Source organism: Triticum urartu, chromosome 6A, assembly GCF_056163025.1.
Source record: "Triticum urartu cultivar PI428250 chromosome 6A, HENAU_Tu73, whole genome shotgun sequence".
Taxonomy (NCBI): Eukaryota; Viridiplantae; Streptophyta; class Magnoliopsida; order Poales; family Poaceae; genus Triticum; species Triticum urartu.
In genome coordinates, this window is record NC_141878.1 from 6447037 (window position 1) to 6452445 (window position 5409).

The 5409-nt window shown below is 61.5% G+C and overlaps 1 pseudogene; it reads left to right on the forward strand.

Moving 5' to 3' along the window:
• Window positions 1-785: 785 nt before the first annotated feature.
• Window positions 786-2752, forward strand: LOC147963042 (crocetin glucosyltransferase, chloroplastic pseudogene; annotated as a pseudogene).
• The last annotated feature ends 2657 nt before the right edge of the window (window positions 2753-5409 follow it).

Consider the following 5409-nt stretch of genomic DNA (forward strand, 5'->3'; position numbering starts at 1 on the left):
GCGACGGATTTGCTACATTCATCACTGCGGGTCCGCGACCTACTAGGGTAGTGACTTTTTTGTTGCAACCATCCTAAGATTTTGCTACTACCGGCGGGATTTTTGCTACATCCATTATATGTGGGGAAGATCGTGACCTGCGACGGCAACGGCGGCGGATTGGTGCAAACGGACATGGAAAAAAGCTTCAACCGGCCTAGTATAAGTTACAACTGATGGAGAAAAAAGCTTCAACAGACATGACAGAAAAGGTTCAACCCTCATGGAAAAGCTGGAAGCAGGTACGAAAAAAGCTTCAAGCGACCATGAAAAAAGCTTCAAGCTAGAGCCAGCAATGGCTATGACGGCAAGGCTACGATGGGTTGACGGCGAGGTTGCAGGCTGCAATGGCGAGGCTGCTACCAAACGACAGCGGGGGGTGCGACCACGGAGCAACGCCATGTTGCAACCAATGACGACGAGGACCGCAAAACACCCACGAGATGCAGCTTCAACGGCGGCGGCGTGGTTGCCAGCATGTCGACGGCAAGGCGAGCGAGGAGCGGCGTCCTTCGCGGGAGGATAGACACGGGAGATGGGAGTTTTTTCGCGAGGGCCGGGTAAGAGAAAGAGGCGCCATGGTGGAGGATGTGTTTGCGTCGAGCGCAGCCTATACGCGAGGAAGGAGGAGGCTTTGACCTCCACGCAAGGGAGAAGATGCAATCTGGACAGTTATTATTGAGTAAATCGAGCGACTGGGGCTTGACCGGCCGAAACTTTCGACCCGTGCACCGGCGCCCAGTACTGACCTAGAGTATATGACAAACGAAGCGAATGTCCACCTCCACATCGCTCACTCGCCGCAACCTAACCCACCAAGGAGCCACACACACAGCACATCGACAACAAGAGCGCACGCACGCAGCAATGGCGTCTGTTGTGGAGCGCGCGTCGCCGGCGCAGCACTTTCTGGTGGTGACGTACGCGGGGCAAGGCCACATCAACCCGGCGCGCCACCTCGCGCTGTGCCTGCTCCGCGCCGCGCCCGGCGCCCGCGTCACCTTCTCAACCGCCGTCTCCGCCTGCCGCAAGATGTTCCCAGACCACGCGGACGCGGCGGCGGTGGACCATGTCGACGGCGCCGGCGTCCGCTACGTGCCCTACTCCGACGGCTTCGACGGCGGCTTCGATGGCGTCAGCACGGACTACATCTCCAGCCTCAAGGTCGTGGGGGCCCGCACGCTGGACGGCGTGCTCGCGCGCCTCCGCGACGCCGGCACCCCCGTCACGCGGCTCGTGTACACGCAGGTCCTCTCCTGGGCCGCCGACGTCGCGCGCGCGCACGGCGTGCCCGCCGTGCTCTACTGGATCCAGCCGGCCACCGTGCTCGCCGCCTACCTCCACTTCCTGCGCGGCACCGACGGCCTCGACCAGGCCGTCGCCGCCGCGGCGAGCGACCCGTGGGCGGGCATTCGCGTCCGGGGGCTCCCGCCGATGCGCGTGCGCGACCTGCCGTCCTTCTTCGCCATCGCCTCCGACGACCACCCCTACGCCTTCGTGCTCCAGGTGATCCGCGAGCTCCTTGACGTGCTGGGCCGCGAGGACACGCCCACCGTGCTCGCCAACACGTTCCACGCCATGGAGCCCGACGCGGTGGCGACGCTGCGCCACAGCGGCATCCACGTCGTCCCCGTCGGCCCCGTGCTCTCCTTCCTGGACGCCACGGCGGCGTCGGCCAACAACAACAGCAACGACCTGTTCGAGCTGGACGGCAAGGGGTACATGGAGTGGCTGGACGCGCACGCAGCGGGGTCGGTGGTGTACATCTCCTTCGGGAGCTCGTCGACGATGAGCAGGCGGCAGATCACGGAGGTGGCGCGCGGCATGGCGGAGAGCGGCCGGCCGTTCCTGTGGGTGCTGAGGAAGGACAACCGCAGCGAGGTCGACGGCGACAGCGACGAGCTGTGCGCCGGCGGTGGCATGGTGGTGGAGTGGTGCGACCAGGGGAAGGTGCTGTCGCACCCGGCGGTGGGGTGCTTCGTCACGCACTGCGGGTGGAACTCGACGCTGGAGAGCGTTGCGTGCGGCGTGCCGGTCGTCGGAGTGCCGCAGTGGACGGACCAGGGCACCAACGCGTGGCTGGTGGAGCGGCAGCTCGGCACCGGGATAAGGGCCGCCGTCAGCGACAAGGACGGCGTGCTGGAGGCCGGCGAGCTGCGGAGGTGCATCAGCTTCGCCACATCGGATGTTGTGCGCGCCAAGGCGGAGCTGTGGAGGGAGAAGGCGCGCGCGGCCGCGGCCGTGGGCGGCTCGTCCGAGAGGAACCTCAGGGAGTTCGCCCTCGCCGGCAACTAGCCAGCCGGCAGGCCACCTTGCATGCACGCCATGGTCCTGCAAGTCCACAGCATATAGCATGACCAACGCTGCTACACAGCCGACACATTGTGGACGATTTGGAGACGATGCAGCGCATCAAGCCATCCATGCAATTAGCAAAAGTGAGCATCTCACCGTCCACTCCTCCCGTCGTCCAAAGTTCGGCCGACGGCCGGCGACTGTCGTCCGTACAGCAATTTCGATAGCATCACGACGTGCATACGAGACGACTCGGTACAGCAAATAGCGAATGTTTTGGTTACCGCCCGAAATTACTCCGTACTACGTTGATGTCGTAAATAATTTGATTCGACGTTGCATCTGTTAGTATGCTATAATAGTAGTGCTAACATGCTACTAACATATATTAATTCAAAGCCGGACTGTTTTGATTCGACGTTGCATCTGTTAATTCAAAGCCGGACTCGTCGTGAGCCTGGGAGCAGAAAAGGCTCACGATTACAGCATCAACCCACTTACAGGAGCAGAAAAAACAGCTAAGAGATACATGGTGCTCTGCAACATCTAGCTAGCTTCACGCAACCTACAAGTAAAGATGAAGAAAAACTAAAGCCCGGGAGCAGCTTGAAGAGAGTGAAGCCCTCCATCAATCGCAATCCGTCGCTCAGTGACACCAGGGAGGCCTTGAGGAGACACAACTTGCAGATTGGAAGAAACGCGTTGTCAGCTCCATGGGCTGCGGCCAAAACGGATACACCCTTCTCCATCTCCGAAAGGGGCTCCCTACCCCCTCGCCTGGCTCGAGGCGCCGATCCGTCGGAAGATGCAAACGCTCTCCCTAGAGCTAGGATGATTAACCGCCACCGAAGCCACCGGGAAGACCAAACCAGAGCACCGCCAACATGCAGCGCCGGGCTCAACAAGGAGAACCTTGGCACTGAGAGGAACTGCACACGAGGAGAAGCAACTGCACGGCGCGAGACTGTTGATGACAAAGCTGCAATGAAGGAAGCCTAAACGCAGCCTCCAACCACGTAGCCGCCGAATGCCTACCAACGGAGCAGACTCGCCATCGCCCCAAAACTCACCAAAGGCGGCACCTTCATGAAGGAGACGGCGCCACGGGCGTCGCTGTCGCCCAATCTAGATGGATTTTGGCTTTCGCCCGGAAACGAGCAGGGGAGAAAGGCAAAAGGGGGAGGGAAGTACCAAAACGGCGCCTACATGTAGGGGACGGCGCCCGCGGGCGTCGCCGCTGTCGTGGCCGGCTGAGTCGGCCTGGATTTCTCCGGGCACTACACCGCCCCCAGCCCCAGCTTCAAACACGGCGCCATCAGCCAGGGACGACCGAAGACCGGATCTGAAAGGGGATCTGAGCGTTGGAGGCGAAGGCGTCAGATCCAGACGGGGGCCCCCGCAGCCCGGCGTCCAGCAGCCTCCACCCGCCGCCACCTTGCCGCCCGAGCGGCCAAGGCAGCCGGCCAGCACCCGCGGCCGCCGCTGGCTGAGAACGGCGTCGCGCCACCACCCGAGGCCGCCGCCTCGGCTCCAGAGCCCCCCGCGCGCGACGGAGCAGGCAAATCCTCGCCGCCACCTTCCTCGGTGGCCGCGCGGCTTGCCGGCGACCCCCTCCGGTGGTGACGAGGTAGAGGGGAAGGGGAGGGGGCCCGGCGGCGGCTAGGATTGGCGCCGCCCGAGTCGCCCCTGCGGGAGCGACGCGGGGGCCGGGGTGGGACTCCCTATGGCCACTTTCACGCACATCGTTTCCACTAAACACCCTACTAACACATCGAAATATCGAATGGCATTCACATCTTGTAGGGATCTCTGAGGTGGTGTAAGCACTAGTTTGGCAGTTCTATAATTACCCTAATGTAGTATTGTTTGGAAATTGCAGTGCCGTTTCTCGGAATGGCTAGAATTCGAGTGATATCTATCAAATTAACCCATCATCTAAAGGTAGTGCCATGTTGCTCTGCAATACCGAAGGAAATTTTTCATTGAACCTTTTCTTTGTTTCTACAACTACTAGGAAACCGGGCATACATATTGTACTGGTTTAAAACATCTTACATCCTTCCCTCACACACTATGTCTCTAGCCATTGCATTTACACCTTACTAGTGGTTGGGGCTCGCCATTGCGGGCCTCTTTAGAGGAAGGTGCACGCACGTTTCTACATATGCATGCATGCACGCTAGACCGCCAACGGTGTCACCGGCCGTTTCAGGAAGAGGACCTGCCGGTTGACTTCTCTTTCACCGGAGATCCGTGTTGATCATTCGGTGCACAAGTAGGGAAACTCGGGGGAGTCTAGGGTTTCCCCCCACCGCCTCCCGCCAACCCCCACCCCCTCGCCGCCACCGGAGACGACCGCAGGGAAAGCCCGCGCGGGCGCCGGGGAAGGTGGCGGCGGGGTCTTCGGCGCTTCTTCGCGGAGGCCATCGGATCCAGGGCGGCGGCCCCTGCAGGCGTGGCGTGCGACGTGCCTGAGGGTTCGGCCGTGAGGACGGCAAGCCGCAGGCGTGCCAGATCTGGAGGTATTGCCCCCCTCCCTTCCCAATCCCCGGTTCGGGTTGGATCTTGCCGGATCCAACTCCGGTGTGTTCTGGTGGAGCAGATCGGTGTCCGGGGGAAACCTTGGCCACCTTGGCTGGCCGGCAGCGGCGACGCCGCTTTCCTCCTTGGGGGCGCTGCTGAGGGCACCATCTCTCCACTCTGACCCATGTCTGGGTGAAAGCCCAAGATCCGATGCGGATCAGGCGTCGGCGGAGCCCCGTGCACCATAACCTTCCTGGAGGCGACGCCAAGGACATTGGGATCGGATGGAAGGGTCTGCAGGTGAGGGGTGGGGGTGTGATGCCTCCCTTTCGATGGAGCGGTGTTTCGTTCTACATATTCTTGGCGGCGGCTCTTGGCGGCATGGAGCAGCGAAGGCTTGGCGTCAGATGTGTGGTGACGGACACGCGCAGGAGGTCGACACTGTCTGGCGTCGTGGTGGCGTCGGCGGCAGCGAGACCGGGCAAGGCCGATGCAACAGTACAACTCTGAAGATGGATATGTGGCAGGTGATTGTGGCGGCCTCATACCCGG